Here is a 19737-nt window from a genome sequence, read left to right as displayed (position 1 = left end):
TTATGCACTCGCACTATGATGATGCTAATGGCCTGATTCTTCACCCTTCCCTTTACCCACAGGTTCAGCCACAAAACCTTTGCAGCGCCCTCTCACACAGCACCAGAGTGTAATTTCCTACCCTGTGTCTTGCCATGTGTCTCGCTTTGGCCAATGGGATGTTTGCAGAAGTGAAGCAACCGGCCATGAATACACCATTAGGCCTGTATACGCTTGTGCTTCCAGCATCCCCAGGAAGATGTACCAGGGCTAGCCATCTAGTCCCAGGAGGATAAGTAACTTGTAGAACTGAACTGCCCCAGCCAAGGGCACAGCTCGCAATCAACCTGCAGATGCATGAGGAATGTTGTTTTTAATGCCCCTGAAATTTTGTAGTTATGTGGTACGCAGCTACGGTTAACTGGTACACATGTCAATTTAGTTGCAGAGCTATAGCAAGACTTTGTGGTATACATTAGCCAAGGGCATGACTTGTTCTTCATGTCCCTTGTTGACAACAGGGGGAGAGAAAAATTGAATCAGTCTAGGAGGGCAAAATTTTATAATTGGCATTCATGGAAATGAGAAGAGCAATATCCAGAGTAAATTTAAAATTTTCTGGCTCAAGAGCAAAGCAAGAGTCTGCAGATTTAAAATGTCCACAAGTGAAGAGCAAGATATATAAAAAAGGTGCCTACCTGGATATATCATGGTGAATTTTCAGAATATGAAGGATAAAGGGAAAATTCAAAAACCTTCTGGGGAGTGGGGAGGGGTAAGAATCAGTTTGCATTGTACTTTTCATCAATAAAATTAAATACTGAAAAATACTAGAGCAATACTTTGAAAGCTTCATTTAAAAAATATAGATAGATAGATGAATATCTAGTCCCAGTGAAATTAGCAGTCCAATGGAATGACAAAAATAAGATTTGTTTAGTGTGAGGACTCAGAAATTGTCCTATCACAGTTGCTCACCGAAAGAAGAATTTCAGGGGATATAATCCAGCCAAGTGCTTCCTTAACCTTTGCGGAGCTTAGGCAGGAGCAGATGAAGACTTCCAAATTGTGACATCTCCGTCTCTTTCTTCCTACCATTAGCTCCATCTTTTTCTGCAGGGGAAACTACATCATGCAGGTAGAACCCTAACCTGCAAGTCCAAGTTCCATCCTGCCCTGCCCTAAGCAGCCTCCCCCTTGCCAGCCCTCAGGTCTGGTTAGAAGTGTGATCTATACGCAGGAGGTAAGGTCCACAGAAGAGGCCTGCACAAGTCCTGGAAGTGGGGCCATGTGGGCAGGAAATTCTGAAATCCCAGGTACTCAGAACATGATCTTGAGGGTATGGGCATGGAGTCTGGGTAGTCCTTATGTATCCTTTACACCCTTCACCCACTCTTCACCAGCCAAGGGGCTTGGCTGGAGGAAAGTCAGAGCAGGCCCTATAAGCCTTGGGGCCCACGGCAGAGGCCCAGTCGCCCAGGTCTAGTGGTAGTACTAAGTCCAGCAGAATGAAAGTTTAGTCCCAAGGAAAGACATAGGGCACAATAAACAAACAAGGAATAGACAAATATATGATGGAATGGAATAGACCCATGCTTAATGGGATTTAGCATATAACAGTTATAACATCAAAAACTACTAACATTCATTGAGAGCTCACTATGCATCATACTCTCATTGACCCCATTTTACTTATGGGGAAACTTGGATTACTTACAAGGCCCATGTACACAAAGGAATGCCATGGCTGTCTCTTAACTGCAATACTGCTCTATAATAAAGGTGAAAGCATCTCAATTCAGTAGTGAAGGGACAAATTTTTCAGTAAATAGTACTGGAAAAATTGGCTCTAAGATTAGTGAAGGTGATATTTGCTGCTGTAACCTCAGTGGCTTAATAACGTAAAAGGTTATTTCTCTGTCACTTAAAGTCTACAATGGGTGTTCCTGATTTGCAGTGGCCTTCCTCCAAGTAGTGATTCAGGGATCAAGACTTTTCCCATCTTAGGATATTTCTTTTTTCAAAACATAGTTTCCAAGGGTGCCTGCTTGGCCGCCTCAGCCATGAGGGGAAACAAAATCAAGGATGTGTGTGGGAAGTTTTCATAGGCCAGACCGAAACAGGGTCCATAATCTCTGCCCACATTTGTTCCCTTGAGCTTAGTCACATGGCCACACTTGACTGCAAAGGCTTAGAAAGATATTAATGTATGCCCAGGAAGAGGAAGAAATGGTTTGCTGAGCACCTAGCATTTTCTGCCATAGCTGTACATTTAGATTTAAAAAATAAACTAGATTTGTACTTCATATCATACCCACAATAACAAATTTAAGATAGTTAATAAGCTAACACCTAAAAAAATGAGCTAACACCTAACTCAACTATGAAAGTATTACAAAAAATATTTTTTTATGGTCTTGGGCCTGGAAAGGCCTTAAGCAAATCACAGAACCCAGAAACTGTAAAGGAAAAAACTGGCACATTTAATTGTATGTAAACTAAAAACATCTGAACAACCACGGATGTTGTAAACAATGTAAAAGAAGTATGAGATCAGAAGAAAAAATTTACAGCATATATATTACTGACAAGAGATAAATATGTAGAATATTCAAATACATATGCAAATCATCAAGAAAAAGACAACTCAATGGAAAAATATACCAAAGATTTGAACAGGAAATTTTCTTTCTTTTTTTTTTTTTTAAAGATTTTATTTATTTATTTGACAGAGAGAGACAGCCAGCGAGAGAGGGAACACAAGCAGGGGGAGTGGGAGAGGGAGAAGCAGGCTCCTAGCGGAGGAGCCTGATGTGGGGCTCGATCCCATCACGCCAGGATCACACCCTGAGCCGAAGGCAGACGATTAACGGCTGTGCCACCCAGGCGCCCCTGAACAGGAAATTTTCTGAAGAAAAAAAGCAAATAGCTACCAAATATATGAAATGCTGCTCAAAAGCAACATAATCAAGGAAGTGCACATTTAAATAATAAATGATTTTGCCCATCAATTTGGCAACAATATTTATCATGTTCAGTATTAAAGTGCATGTAAGGAAATGTGTCCTCTTTTACACTTTTGGGAGAAATGTAAATTGTCACAGTGTTTTGAAGGGCAATTTGACTATAACAGTTAAAAATTTCTATAGCTTTCAACCTAGTAATTATTCAATACAGCAACATTTTCCCCCTGTGCATAAGGTGGCATAACTAAGAATGTTCATTGCATTATTATTTAAAATATTAGAAAAAATTTAAACAGTCTTAATGTCCATCAGTAGAAGAATAATATGGAATAATAGTCAAACTATGCTATTAATACATTCAGGGGAATACTATGCAGTGAATAAAAAAGTTAAGATGAAGCTGAATGCGTGGCATGAAGAAATCTCTAGGACATATTAGTCTAAGTGAAAAAGCAAATTACAAAGCAATAGAACAGCTTAATCTCAGTGAGGTTTTTAATAAAAGCCATAGAAGGGGGTGGCCCAAGATGGCGGAGCGGTAGGCGAACTAAATTTCGTCTGGTCCCAGGAACTCAGCTAGAGAGTTATCAAACCATTCTGAACACCTACCAACTCAACTGGAGAATGAAGAAAAGAATAGCAGCAACTCCATGAACAGAAAAACGACCACTCTCTGCAAGGTAGGAGGTGCAGAGAAGTGAATCTGAGGCGACATATGGGAAGCCAGACCATGGGGCGAGGGAGCCTCCGTCAGCCGGCTACCGGCAAGGGAAAGAGCAGCAGAGCGCAAACTCGGACCTTGCAGAAGTCCGCTCCGGTGAGGGACGTCGCTCTGGTGAGGAAGCCGGGGATGGAACCCTTGCTGGGACCGTGTGGTCTCAGGACTGTCAGGGTCACGGAAAGACTGGGGATGCGTGAGTGAGGCAGAGCTCCCAGGTATCGGAGCCGGGAAGCCGGTGGCAAAGAGGGAGCCGAGGAGTGGGCTCTCAGCTCGGGGTGGCCATAAACAGTGATCCGCGGCACAGTTGGGCCACTGCTCTTCCAGCACGCGGCCCAACAAGCAGCAGAACTGGAGAGACTCCCCTTCTTCCCCTGGGAGGAGCGGCTCAGGAGCGTGCCACAAAAATCTGCTGGGTTTGGAGACTCCAAACAGGACCGTGTGCCAGAGATAGAAACGTGTGGTCACAGGCCAGGTGAGCACGGAGTTCCTCCAGGAGACCACGGGGACAGGAGTGAGTGACTGCTTTTCTCTGAGGGCGCACTGAGGAGTGGGGCCAGAGATTGGGAGGCTGCCATTTTCATTCTCATCCTCTAAACCTGTGTGGAAAGCCTTCAGGGAACAAAAGCTACAGAGAGCAAACCTGAGCAGATGACTTAGCCTGGCCCCTGGCAAGGGAGGTGCAATCCCGCCTGGGCAAAGACACCTGAGAATTAATGCAACAGGCCCCTCCCCCAGAAGATCAGCAAGGATGTCCCGCCAAGACCAAGTTTACTAATCACTGCTATTCAACATAGCCTCAGCAATCAGACGACAAAAAGAAATTAAAAGGCATCTGAATTGGCAAAGAAGCAGTCAAACTCTCACTCTTTGCAGATGATATGATACTTCATGGGGAAAACCTAAAGACTCCACCCCAAAACTGCTAGAACTCATACAGGAATTCAGTAAAGTGACAGGATATAAAATCAATGCACAGAAATCAGTTGCATTTCTATACACTAACAACGAGACAGAAGAAAGAGAAAATGAGTCAATCCCATTTACAATTGCACTCAAAACCATAAGATACCTAGGAATAAATCTAACCAAAAAGGCAAAGAATCTGTACTCAGAAAACTACAGAAAACCATAGAACACTCATGAAAGAAACTGAGGAAGACACAAAGAAATGGAAAAACGTTCCATACTCATGGATTGGAAGAACAAATATTGTTAAAATGTCTATGCTACCTAGAGCAATCTACACATTTAATGTAATCACTACCAAAATACCATCAACTTTTTTCACAGAAATGAAACAAATAATCCTAAAATTTGTATGGAACCAGAAAAGACCCCAAATAGCCAGAGGAATATTAAAAACAAAAACAAAAGCAAACAAACCTGGTGGCATCACAATTCTGGACTTCAAGCTCTATTACAAAGCTGTAATCATCAAGACAGCATGGTACTGGCATAAAAACAGACACACTGATCAATGGAACAGAATAGAGAACTCAGAAATGAACCCTCAACTCTATGGGCAACTAATCTTTGACAAAACAGGAAAGACTATCCAATGGAAAAAAGTCTCTTCAGCAAATGGTGTTGGGAAAATTGGACAGCCACATGCAGAAGACCATTTCCTTACCCCAAACACAAAAATAAACTCAAAATGGATGAAAGACCTAAATGTGAGACAGGAATCCATCAAAATCCTAGAGGAGAACACAGGCAGCAACCTCTTCAATCTCAGCTGCAACAACTTCTTCCTAGACACATCTCCAAAGGCAAGGGAAGCAAGAGCAAAAATGAACTATTGTGACTTCATCAAGATAAAAAGCTTTTGCACAGTAAAGGAAATAGTCAACAAAACCAAAAGACAACCGACAGAATGGGAGAAGATATTTGCAAATGACATATCAGATAAAGGGCTAGTATCCAAAATTTATAAAGAACTTATCAAACTCAACACCCAAGGAACAAATAATCCAATTGAGAAATGAGCAGAAGACATGAACAGATATTTCCACAAAGAAGACATCCAAATGGCCAAGAGACACATGAAAAAGTGCCCTACATCACTCGGCATTAGGGAAATACAAATCAAAACCACAATGAAATACCACCTCACACCGGTCAGAATGGCTAAAATTAACACGTCAGGAAATGACAGATGTTGGTGAGGATGCGGAGAAAGGGGAAAGTCTGGAAAGATACTACTAAACTAACAACAAAGGTTATGTCTGAGGATGAACATGGGAACTGAATTTAAAAGAAGCCATTGGGTTTTGCTATTAGGAAATCATTGATGACTTTTGAAGAAAAATCTCATGGAAGTTGTGAGACCAGAAACAATAGTGAAGAAGAATGGAGGAAGGTGGAAAGGGGAATTGAGCATAGAAAGTTCCAGAGAAAATGGAATGGAAATGTGAGCAAACAAAGTTCCAGAGAAAATGGAACAGAAATGTACAATGAACACAAGGCACAGAAAGGAATGGTGTGGTGGTGTGGATGAGCTCAGGAGACCAGCCAGTGATGTCTGGAGCCAGAGGGACGTGTGAACTAGATTGAAGCCAAATTTCATGATGAATTTGGGGAGTATTTTGGGCTCAGAAGTAGGCTGTGCGTTGAGTATTACTGATCGGAATTGGGGGGAATGGCAGGAAGTCTTCAGTTGACTTCATCTTGTTGTTAAAGAAACTTAGTGGCCTTTTGCCACATCTGCTGTGAGAACGAAGACCATTCTCAGCAATCAGACTGTTGACATCCCAGAAAATGCCGACCTCACTCTGAAGGGATGCACTATTATTGTGATGGGCGCCAGAGGAACCCTGTGAAGGGACTTCAATCACATCAGTGTAGAACTCAATCTCCTAGGAAAAAAAGAAGAGTTTCAGAGTTGACAAGTGGTGGGGAAATAGCAGGAACGGATTACTGTTCACACCATCTGTAATCATGTACAGAACATGGTCAAGGGCTGGGCTTCCGGTACAAGATGAGGTCTGTGAAAGCTCACTTCCCCATCAACGTTGTTATTTAAGAGAATGGTTCTCTTGTTGAAATCCAAAAATTCTTGGGTGAAAAATATATCCACAGGGTTCAGATGAGGCCAGGCATTGCTTGTTCAGTATTTCGAGCCCAGAATGAGAAGTTAATTCTTGGAGGAAATGACACTGAACTTGTACCAAATCCAGCAGCTTTGATTCAGCAAGCCACAGCAGCTAAAAACAAGGATACAAGAAAATTTTGATGGTGTCTATATTTCGTTTGGATTTCCTGGGAGATAGCAGTGTCTTTTGTTCTAATGAGGTAACTTGGTAGGCTCCTGGGTGGGGGCTGGTCACAAGAAAGACCAAGCCATGATAAGGAGATTCGAATTTTCAGCTCCACTCCTCATTCTCCGGAGAGAGGGGAGGGGCTGGAAATTGAGTTAAAGATTGATCATGTCTATGTGATGAAGCCTCCATAAAAATTCCAGTGGGGCTTGGGGGCCTCCAGGTTGGTGAGCACGTGGAGGTGCTGGGAGAGTAGTGTGCCTGGAGAAGGCATGGAAGCTCTGTGCCCCTTCCCATATACCCTGATCTACACCTCTCTTTCACCTGGATGCTCATCTGTATCCTTTATCATATCCTTTCATAATAAATTATTAAAAGGTAAGCAAACTCTTTTGAACCTGAGGAAGGGCTCGCAGGAACCTCTGATTTATCAGTCGGAAACGTGGGTTAAAACTGAGGCTTGATGTTGGCATCTTTAGTGGGGGGCAGGGTAGGGCAGTCTTGTAGGCCCTTAACTTGTGGGATCTGATGCTACCTCTACGTAGTGTCAGAATTGTTTTAAATTGTAGAACACTCAGCTGGTGCCATGGAATTGCTTGGTTTGGGGGAAAACCACATCTGGTGTCAGAAGTGGTGTGAGTGTGTAGCAGTTTGACAGTAAAGGAGAAACACAGAAGTGAGTTTTTCCCACTCAGGGCTGAACGAATAAAAGAGCTTATACAACTCAACAACAAAAAGCCAAATAATCCAATTAAAAATGGGCAGAGGACCTGAATAGACATTCTCCCAAAGAAGACGTATAGATCGCCAACAGGTATATGAAAAGGTGCCCAACGTCATTAACCATCACGAAAATGCAAATCGAAACCACAATGAGGTGTCACCTCACATCTGTTAGAATGGCTATTATCAAAAAGACAAGAAATAACAAGTGTTGTCAAGGATGTAAAGAAAAAGGAACCCTCATGCACTGTTGGTGGGAATGTAAATTGATACAGCTACTGTGGAAAACAGTATAGATAGTCCTCAAAAATTAAAAGAACTACCATATGATCCACCAATTCCACTTCTGGTTATTTATCTGAAGAAAATGAGAACATTAACTTGAAAAAATATCTGCATCTCATGTTCACTGAAGCATTATTTACAATAACCAAGATAAGGAAACAACCTAATTGATGGGTTAATGGACAAAGAAGATGGGCTATACGTATGCGATAGAACGTTATTCAGCCGTAAAAAAAGAAGGAAATCTTGCCGTTTGTGACTACGTGGATGGATGTTAAGGGCATTATGGTAAGTGGAATAAGTCAGGCAGAGAAACACAAATACTGCATGATCTCACTTATCTTGTGAAATCTAAAAAAATCCCCCAAACACCCCCCCCCAAAACAAAACAAAACAAAACAAAATCCAAGTTCATAGATACAGAGAGATACAGAGAACAGATTGGTGGTTGCCAGAGAAGGAGATGGAGGGTACGTGAAATGGGTGAAGGTGGTCAAAATGTACAAACTTACGGTGATAAAATAAAGAAGTCAAGGGGACGTAACGTAAGGCATGGTGACTATAGTTAATAATACTGTTTTGCGTATTTAAAAGTTGCTAGGAAAGTAGATCTTAAAAGTTCTCATCACAAGAAAAAATTTGTAACTATGTATGGTGACAGATATAGACTTATTGTGGTAATCATTTTGCAATATATAGAAATATATGTATACCTGAAACTAATATAATGTTATATGTCAATTATATCTCATTAAAAAAAGAGATGGGAAGAATATATTACAAATCACACATCTGATAACAGACTTGTATACAGTATACGTAAAGAACACTCAAAACTAAATAATAAGAAAATTAATGACAAATTGGGCAAAAGATGTAAAGATACTTCACCAAAGAAGATCTATGGATCAAATAAATAGACGCTCAACATCATTAGTCATTAAGAAAATACAAATTAAAATCACAATGGGATACCATTATACATGCAGTAAAATGGCCATCAAAAATGAAAAGGACTGACTATATGCCAGGATGGCAAGATCATGGAGAAACCACAACTCTAATAAACCGATGGTGGGAATCTAAACTTATAAAACTACATTGGAAAACTGCTCGGCAGTAGACAAATTTTTTTAAATATTTGATTACATTAACATTTTATTTTATTTATTTTTTTATTATGTTATGTTAGTCACCATACAGTACATCCCTAGTTTTTGATGTAAAGTTCCATGATTCACTACTTGGGTATAACACCCAGTGCACCACGCAATACGTGCCCTCCTTAATACCCATCACCAGCCTATCCCATTCCCCCACCTCCCTCCAAATTTTTTTAAATCTTACTGTTATGAATAGGTCTCCCCACTGTCTTCTGGTTTCCGTGTTTCTGATGAGAAATCAGCCATTGATATTATTGAGGATCACATGTACATGATGATTTGCTTCTCTTGCTATTTTCAAGATTTTTTTTTCATTTTTGGAGAATTTTATTTTATTAAAAAATTTTAATTTGAATATAGTTGATGCACAATGTACAACATAGTGATTCAACTTCTCTATATGTTACGCTATGCTCACCACGAATGTAGCTACCGTCTCTTACATGATGCTATTAAAATATCACCGACCACACTCCCTATGATGTGCCATGTATTCCTGTGATTTATTCATTCCCTAACTGGAAGCTTGTATCTCCCACTCCCCTTCACTTCATTTTGCCTATGCCCCAAACCCCTTCTTCTCTAGCAACCATTAGTTTGTTCTCTGTAGTTATAGGTTTAATTCTGTTTTCCATTTGTGTGTTTATTCATTTGTATTGTTCTTTTTATATTCCACACGAGTGAAATCATATGGCATTTGTCTTCTCAGTCTGATTTATTTTGCTTAGTGTAACACTCTCTATGTCTATCCATGCTGTCCCAAATGGCAAGCTCTCATTCCTTTTTACATTGTATATGTATACCAATCTTTTTTATCCATTTATCTATCAAGGGACACTTAAGTTGCTTCCATATCTTGGCTATTGGAAATAATGCTGCAATAAACATAGGGGTGTGTATATCTTTCAAATTAGTGTTTTCATTTTTTTGAGCAAATACTGAATAGTGAAATTATTGGATCATATAGTATTTCTCTATTTAAATTTTTTGAGGGATCTCCATTTTGTCTCCACAGTGGCTGTACCAATTCACATTCCCACCAACAAGGCACAAGGTTCCTTTTTCTCCACATTTTTGCCAACGTTTGTTATTTCTTGTCTTTTTGATTTTAGCCATTCTGATTGAGTGAGGTGATCTCTCACTGTAGTTTTGATTTGCATTTCCCTGATGACTATTGATGTGTCTATTGGCCGTCTATATGTCTTCTTTGGAAAAATGTCTAGTCAGGTCCTCTGCCCATTTTTAATGGGATTATTTGGCCTTTTGTTGTTGAGTTGTGTAAGTTCTTTATGTAGGGATATTAACCCCTTTTTGGATATGCCGTTTGCAAATATCTTCTCCCATTCATTAGGTTGTCTTTTTGTTTTGTTGATAGTTTCCTTCGTTGTACAAAAGCTTTTTTATTTTGAGGTAGTCCCGATAGTTTAGTTTTGCTTTTATTTCCCTTGCCTTAGGACACATGTCTAGAAAAATGTCTCTACAGCTGCCTCTATGTTTTTTTAGGAATTTTATGTTTTCAGTCTCACAGTTAGGTCTTCAATTTATTTTGGGCGTTGTGTGTGTGTGTGTGTGTGTGTGTGTGTGTGTTTGTATTTTGTTTATTTTGGTGTGAGAAAGTGGTCCAGTTTTATTTTTTTTGCAGGTAACTGTCCAGTTTCCCCCACACCACTTATTGAAGAGTCTGCCTTTTCCTCATTGTGTATTCTTGCTTCCTTTGTCATAGATTAATTGACCATTAAGTATGGGTTTATTTCTGGGCTCTATTCTGGTCTATTGATCTATCTATTTTTTGTGTGTCAATACCATACTGTTTTGATTATTACAGCATTGTAGTATATCTTGAAATATGGAATTGTGATACCTCCAGCTTTGTTCTTCTTTCTCACAATTGCTTTGAATATTCAGAGTCTTTTGTGGTCCCATACAAATTTTAGTGTTATTTGTTGTAGTTCTGTGAAAAATGCTGTTGGTATTTTGATAGGGATTGCATTGAATCTGTAGATTGCTTTGGGTAGTGTGGACATTTTAACAATATTACTTCTTCCAATCCATGAACATGGAATATCTTTCCATTTGTTTGTGTCATCTTTAACTTCTTTTATCAATATTTTATAGTTTTCAAAGTACAGATCTTTCACCTCCTTGGTTAAGTTTATTCCTAGGTATTTTATTCTTTTGGTCAAATTGTAAATGGCATTGTTTTCTTAATTTCTCTTTCTGTTACTTCAAATTACTAGTGTACAGAAACACTACTGATTCCTGGGTATTAATTTTATATCCTGGAGCTTTACTGAATTCATTTGTTACTTCTCTTTTTTGGTGAGTCATTAGAGTTTTTTGTGTATAGTATCATCTCATCTAAAAATAGTAACATTTTAACTTTTTCCTTACCAATATGGATGGCTCTTATTTCTTCTTCTTGTCTCATTGCTGTGGCTAGGACTTCCAGTACTATGTTGAGTAAAAGTGGTGAGAATGGATGCACTTGTCTTGTTCCTGATCTTAAAGGGAAAGCTCTCAGTTTTTCACCATTAAGTATGATGGATTTTTCATATATGGCCTTTATCATGTTGAGGTATATTCCTTCTAAATTCACTTTGTTGAGAATTTTTATCATGAATGGATATTAAATTTTGTCAAATGCGGGGCACCTGGGTGGCACAGCGGTTAAGCGTCTGCCTTCGGCTCAGGGTGTGATCCCAGCGTTCTGGGTTCGAGCCCCACATCAGGCTCCTCTGCTATGAGCCTGCTTCTTCCTCTCCCACTCCCCCTGCTTGTGTTCCCTCTCTCGCTGGCTGTCTCTATCTCTGTTAAATAAATAAATAAAATCTTTAAATAAATAAATAAATAAATAAATAAATAAATAAATAAATTTTGTCAAATGCCTTTTCTGTATCTATTGAGGTAACAATTTGATTTTTATCCTTTGTTTTGTTGATGTGCTGTATCATGCTGACTGGTGATATTGGACTGTTCTTGCATCCCTGTTATAATAGCCAGTTGACCATGGTGAACGAGTTTTTTAATGTGTTGTTGAATGCAATTTGCTAATTTTTTTGAGGACTTTTGTATCTGTGTTCATCAGGGATATTGGCCTGCAGTTTTCTTTTTTTGTGTGTGGTGTCTTCATGTGGTTTTGGTATGAAGGCTATGCTGGCCTTGTGGAACGTATTTGGAAGCTTTCCCTCCTCTTCTATTTTTTGGAATAGTTTGAAGAGAATAGGTATTAACTCTTCTTGAAATGTTTGGTAGAATTCACCTGTGAATCCATCTGGTCCTGGATTTTATTTTGTTGATAGTTAATTGATTGTTTTTAGATTTATTTATTTATTTCTTTAAGTAATCTTTACACCAAATGCGTGGCTCAAACTCATGACCCCGAGATCATGGAAAAGCATCCTTTTCTGACTGACCCAGCCAGGCGCCCAATAGTTAATTGATTATTGATTCAATTTTGTTACTGATAATTGATCTGTTCAGATTTTCTACTTATTCCTGATTCAGTTTTGGAAGATTGTATGTTTCTAGGAATCTATCCATTTCTTCTAGGTTGTCCAATTTGTTGGCATATAATTTTTCATGGCAGTCTCATAATCCTTTGTATTACTGTGGTGTCAGTTGTTACTTTTCCTTGCTCATTTCTGGTTTTACTTGGGTCCTTCTTTTTTATTTCACGAGTCTGGCTAAGGCTAAGGGCTTATCAATTTTGTTTATCTTTTCAAAGAAATAGTTGTTGGCTTTCTTTCTTTCTTTCTTTCTTTCTTTCTTTCTTTCTTTCTTCTCCTCATTCTTGTTCATCTCTATGTCATTATTTCTTCTTTGATCTTTATTTCTTTCTTTCTAATCACCATGGGCTTTGTTTGCTCTTCTTTTTCTACTTTTTTGGGGGGTGTAAGGTTAGATTGTTTCTTTGAGCTTTTTCTTGTTTTTTGATATAGGGCTGTAGCATCGTATAATTTCCCTCTTAGAACTGCTTTCACTGACTCCCAAAGACTTTGGACATCGTCGTTTCATTTTCATTTGTCTCCATGTTTTTTGTTGTTGTTTCTTCATTTTCTTCATTGACCTATTGGTTGGTTGGCATCATGTCGTTTGGCTTCTACATGTTTGTGTTTTTTCCAGTTTTTTTCTTGTGATTGATTTCTAGTTTCATATTGCTGTGGTTGGGAAAGATGCGTGGTATGACTTCAGTCTTCTTAAATTTATTGAGGCTTGTTCTGTGGCCTAACACATGATCTATTCTGGAGAATGTTCCATGTGCACTTAAAAAGAATGTGTATGCTGTTGTCTTTGGATGGAATGTTCTGTATATGTCCATCTGGTCTGTTATGACCTGTTATGCCTATCTGGTCAAATATGTCATTCAAAGACATTGTTTTCTTATTGATTTTCTGTCTGGATGATCTATCTACTGATGTAAGTGGGGTGTTAAAATCCCCTACTATTATTGTATTACCATCAATTTCTCTCTTTATGTTTGTTAATATTTGCTTTATGTATTTAGGTTCTCTGATGTTGGGTGCACTCAATGTAGATATTTACAATTGCCATCTCCTCTTGTTGGATTGATCCCTATATCATTATGTAGTACCCTTGTTTGTCTCTTATTACAGTCTTTGTTTTAAAGTCTATTTTGTCTGCTATAAGTATTGCTACTTTGGCTATTTCTTTGCTTCCACTTGCATTGTGAATGTTTTCTCATCCCTTCACTTTCAGTCTGCATGTATCTTTAGGTCTGAGGTGAGGTCTCATGTAGGCAGTATGCATGTACATATATATGTATGTATGTGACACTGGATGAAAGATAACTTTTTATTAATTTTATGTATAGAAAATTTAACAGCGTATACTTAGCCCAGTATGGTGGCCAGTTCTTTAGCCTTTGCCTTTTTCAACTTGGCAATGTGATCCACTGACTTTGGATCCAGGACGTTGCCTCCCCAGTGACAGTGGATCCCCTTATATCTGTCACTGTAATTGGTCTTGATAGATTCCACCAGCTTAGCCAGTGCTCCTTTGTCTTCCAAGTTAACCTGTGTGAAGGCAACAGTGGTGAAGGTCTTCCTGTGGATCAGGGATCTCGGCCTCACCTTCCCCTCGATAATGCATAGGGAACCCCTAAACTTACAACACAGGGCAGGCAGGAAGACAACCAGGTCAATGAATCTGCATCATGTGCAATCACTACCGGCTGAGACTTCTCATCATCCAGTAAGGTGATGCCAGTATTAACCCCAGCTTGAAGGATAAGTAGCCCCTCAGTGGGGACATCTTCACCAGCAGGTTTCTTCTTGGCCCAGACCAACAATCTGCTTCTTCTTTGCTTTGTCTTTGGTCTGTATTTTTGTAGGCCAGCTTAAGCAGTGAGTAGCTGTTTGGCAGTCCAAGGCCTGGGTGAACTGGTTAACTGTGGGAGGCACTTTTAGACGTTTATAGAGAATAGCCCTTTGCTGCTGCAACTGGATGTAGTGGGGCCATTTGATAAAGTGGGTGAGGTCCCTTTTGGGCTGGATGTCCTGTCCAATGCCAAAATTCTTGGACCTTTTCTCAAACAGGGGATCGACCACCTTCTTGGCCTCCTGCTTCTTCACAATAGCAGGCGTTGGGGCCCCGTCTTCCCCTTAGCCTTCTTTCCTTTCAGCATCTTGGATGGCTAGAGGCGAGAGCTCTTGTATGCAGCGTTTAGATGGGTCTTGTTTTTTTTATCCATTCAGTCACCCTATGTCTTTTGATTGGAGCATTTAGGCCATTTACCTTTAAAGTCATTATTGATAGATATGTACTCATTGCCATTTTGTTAATTATTTTTTATTGTTTTTCTTTTAATTTCTTCTCTGTTCCTTTCTTCTTCTCTTACTCTCTTTCTCTGTGATGAGTTTCTCTAGTATTATGTTTGGCTTCCTTTCTCTTTATTTATTACGGGTTTTGGGTTTGTGTTTACCACATGATTCATGTATAACATCAAGACTCTGTCTTTGGCCTTTCACAGTACAATTAAAATATGTCTGGGAAATGGTCTATTTGATCTATAACCGACTGTGAATGATCAACTGAAATTACTCACTATCTTTTGACTAGCCTTATTTGAGTTTGTCTTAATTGTAGTTCATTGAGTTTCTTGCATGTGTAATGTTTTTCAGTAAATTTGTCCATTCCTTCTTTAAATATTCTTTCTGCTCAGTTTTATATTCCCTCTTTCTGGAACTCCCACTATGCATATGTCAATATGCTTGATGGGGTCTCACAGGGTTGTTAGGCTCTATTTATTTGTCTTCTGTTTCTTAGCTTGGATAATCTCAAATGACCTATTCCAAGTTCATGGATTCTTTCTTCTGCCAGTTCGTATCTAATGTTGAACGACTCTAGTACATTTTTAATTTCAGTTATTGTACTTTTCAGCTCCAGAATTTCTATTTTGTTCCTTCTTGTAGTTTCTATCTTTTTTTGTTGACTAGTTGATGAGACATCATTCTTATACTTTCCTTATACTTTCTTAGTTTTTTAGACATGATACACTTTAGCTTTTTGAACATGTTTTAAAGGGTTGATTTAAAATCTTTGTCTGGTAAGCCCGATATCTGCATCCTCAGGGACAGCTTTTACTGATTATTTTTCCCCCAATAAATGGGCCACATTTTCTTGTTTCTTTGTATGTCTCTTAAATCATGTTGAAAATTGAACATTTTAAGTAGTAGGTCTTGTGGTAACTCTGAAAACCAGATCTTTCCAGAGCTTTGGTTGTTGCTACTTATTTATTTTAGTTGTTGTTGTTTGTTGGTGTGTTTAGTGAGTTTCCTGAATGAATGCTATAAAATCAGTATATTTTGTTGCACGTGTATGCTAAAGTCTCTGCCTCATTAGCCTAGTGGTCAGCTAATGGCTGGACAGAGATGTTCTTAGACGACGGGAAGCGATAAATCTTTAGTCTTTACCAAGGAGACGCTTAGTGCATGTTGGTACACACTTCAGCACTCAGCTATATAGTTTACCACTTTGCTTTAGCCTTCGATTTCTGCTTATGAAGAACCTCAAGGTTAGCCAGAGGTGAGAACTTAAGGCTTTCTCAGGTCCTTCCTGACCAAGTGCAAAGCTTCACACATTTGCTTAACCTCCTAGATTCCAAAACAATATCAGAGCTTTTCAAAGTCCCAATAGATATCTCATTTTTCATCCTTTGCTTTCAAGCTTTTTGGATAGTCCATTGTTTGCTCCAACTGTTACATTAAACTTAATTGTTACCTGTCACCTTTGTCAGTCATAACATTAAAATATTGCCAGTAAATATTTTTGACAAACACTCCATTGGCATTACTTTTTTGGTAGGTCCCAAAAAGTATTACTACCAGTATCTTGGGAAAACAAAATAATCACAATCTGTTGTTTCTATTTTTAGTAACTTTTTAGAGAAGCTTTAAAAATCAGCTTTATTGAATAAATAATCCACAAACAGAAAGTAATTATAGGTAGATCAATATTCTCTTTACTGCCCACCATTTCATTCTGATGCTTGAAAAACAATTCTTATATCTTAGATAAAATTTGATTACTTGAAAACTGCCTAAAATAAACATAAAACATTGTTTTGCTTTTCTCAGTGTATCTCTCCATTTCTTTTTATTTTTAATTTTTTTCATTCTGTATTTTATTACTGAAATACATTGTCCTACGCACACCACCCCACAATGAAAACCTTACCTAGATTTTCTGTCTTTCCCCTCAGCCCCCCAGCCAGCCCTGCACAAGTGCTCCAGGATTCTCTGCCCACTGGTCCTTTTGGAGTGTGTCCCTTGGATAGCCACGTGGAAACCAGCTGGCGCCTTTGTGGAGAAAATGGAGAGGGCAGACAGAGCCTCAGGAGGGACTTATTTGAGGGCCTTGGCCACTTGCGCATAAGCCAGCTCGATCTCGTGGTCATCTGAACAGGAGGAGGCGAACCCTTCCGGGGCAGAGGCGTTGCGCAGGTGCCGCGGAACCCCTCCGGGATGGAGAATCCCCTGTACTTCTTACGCACCACCTGTACTATGCGGGGCTTTGGCAACAGGTTGCACAGCCAGAGTGAGCTCATTGCCATCCAGAGACTTCCTCTGAAAGATGCCCTCATCCTCAGCACTGGTTTCATCCACTTCCTCTGGGAGGGGGAATGTCAAGTAATTGTCTAAAACTTTCAGGAGCCCCTTCTTCAGATTATCATTGTGTGCCGGGTTTGAATTCTTCACATAAGCAGAACATTTGGCAAATATGTCCAGCCCAGCTGTGTTGGATTCAGGGTTCAGAGCTGCCATCTTGGGGTACCTGGGAGGGCACCGCACTGGCTCCAGAAACTCCTTAGTCTTGGCGTCTGTGTGCCGTACAGCAGGAAGGGGGGCTACTACCCACCTGCGCACAGCATTCGTACTGTCTCGGTCCGCCTCTTGGTGTCAACAGTGGTGACACTGAAGGTGACTCCCTGAGCCACAGTATCAGGAACAGTCGCTGGGAGAAGGCGCAGTTCCCAATTTTGGCCCCATCACTGCCAGCCTTCACGAACAATTTAACCTGAGCTGTTCTTCAAGCCATGGTTGTGACGGGGACCGGGAAGCGGCTGGCGCTGGGGGAACTGGGACGGGCCCGGGCCAGGGAAGGCGCGTCTGACCCGCAGGGCTTCTCTCCCTCAGACCTCGGGCTGTCCCTTCAGTGCAACACAAGGCAGATGAGACCCGCTCACGGGAGACACAGCTTCCCCACCAGCCCAGCGTACCCCACCCCTACCCCTCCATTTCTTGTTTTTAAAGGTTCATTTTAAAATTTCAAAACTTCAAAATGTTAATAAACAATATCTTGCAGTTATCAGTGTATAGGTCTTTCACAAGTTTTGTCAAATTTAAGCCTAATGATTTCATATTTCTGATGCTGTTATAAATAGTATTCTTTATAGATTTTAATTTTTAGAACAGTTTTGCATTTACTGGAAAAGTAAGCACATAGTACAGAGTTCCAAATATTCCCTGCACACAGTTCTCCCTATTATTAACACCTTGTATAAATGTTTGTTACAATGAATAAACTAGTATTGATACATTATTACTGACTGAAGTATACAGTTTATTCAGATTTCCTTTGTTTTTATATAATGTCCTTTTCTTTCCAGGATTCTACCTGGGATACTACATTACACTTAATTATTATATCAAGAAAACTTGGCTCTTCGTGGCTGTGACAGTTTCTCAGATTTTCCTTGTTTTTTTTTTTATGACTGACATTTTTGAGGAATTCTGGAGATATATTATAGGATGTCCTTCTGTTGGAATTTGTCTGATATTTTTCCATGCTTAGAATAGGGATTTGGATTTGTAGGAGGAAGATTATAGGCAAAATACCATTTTCATCACATCGTCAGGCTACATACTGTCAGCACGATTTATTACTGTTGATATTTACCTTTATCCCCTGGCCGAAGTAGTGTTTGTCATGTTTCTCCAGTGTAAAGTTACCCTTTGATTCCTCCCTTTCCATACTGTATTCTTACTTGGAATTCTGCATGGGGGATTTGCCTCTTCTCCCCCCTTATTAATTTAATCAATCATTTATTTATATAATATGGACTAACGGATATTTATTTTCTATTATATGTTATAATCCTATACTATATTTTGTTGTTGAAATCACTTCAGTTTTGACAATTGAAAGCTCTTGCCATTTGCTCTTCCGTCCCTTTGCCATACTCGTACCAATGTAGGGATTTTTTGGTTTTGGATTTATTTATTTTTTAAGCACTCTCTTACTTTCTGGCACTACAAGATGCTTCAGGTTCATCTTCAGCATTTCTTAGTATCAACCATTTCTCCAAGGAGCCTTGGTTCTCAGTGTTGATGATTTATATTAGAAGCCAAGATCTAAGAACTAGATGTATAAAATACTTTAAAAAATGATATAAAAAGCAATGGTTAGTGAGTAGTTTCTTGAATATAACATCAAAGGAACAAGTAAATTGACTTCGTCAAATTTAAAAACTTTTGTGTTTTGAAAGACACTACAAGGAGAGTAAATGATGTCCAGAAAGGGAGACAATATTTGCCAGTCATATAGCCGAAGGGCCTAGTATTCATAATACATAAAGAACTCTTACAACGCACCAACAAAAAGATAAACAACCCAATTAAAACTAGGCGAAGTATTTCAATAGACATTTCTTTCAAGAAGAAAGACAAATAAGCAATAAGCACATAAAAAGATGGTTAATATTATTAATCATTAGGGAAGTACAAATGAAAACCACAATGAGATACCACATCACACCCACTAAAATGGCTGTAATTTTTAAAGGAAAATAATACGTGTGTTGAGGATGTGAAGAAATTGGAACCCTCATACGTTGTTACTGGGAATAAAATCGTGGAGCCACTGAGGGTAACCACGTGGCAGCTCCTCAAAAAGTGAAATACACAGTTACCATATGACCCAGGAATTCCACTGTTAGGTATCTGCCCAAGAGAATTGAAAACATGTATAGACACAAAAACTTATACATAAATGTTCACAGCAGCATTGCTAATAATAGCCAAAAAGTAGAAACAACCCAAATATTCAACTGATAAATGGATGAGCCTTGAAAACATGCTAAGTGAAAGAAGCCAGACACAGGAAGTCACATGTAGTATGATTCC

At 39.3% G+C, this 19737-nt stretch overlaps 2 pseudogenes; one reads left to right on the top strand and one right to left on the bottom strand.

Annotated features, from left to right (window-relative positions):
* Positions 1 to 688: 688 nt before the first annotated feature.
* Positions 689 to 6935, top strand: LOC123781442 (large ribosomal subunit protein uL6 pseudogene; annotated as a pseudogene).
* Positions 6936 to 16956: 10021 nt separating this feature from the next.
* On the bottom strand, positions 16957 to 18886 carry LOC123781443 (chloride intracellular channel protein 1 pseudogene; annotated as a pseudogene).
* Positions 18887 to 19737: the final 851 nt, after the last annotated feature.

Source organism: Ursus americanus, chromosome 34 (genome assembly GCF_024610735.1).
Source record: "Ursus americanus isolate L20-20 chromosome 34, mUrsAme1.1.p, whole genome shotgun sequence".
NCBI lineage: Eukaryota > Metazoa > Chordata > Mammalia > Carnivora > Ursidae > Ursus > Ursus americanus.
This window is presented reverse-complemented; position numbering and strand designations above follow the sequence as displayed.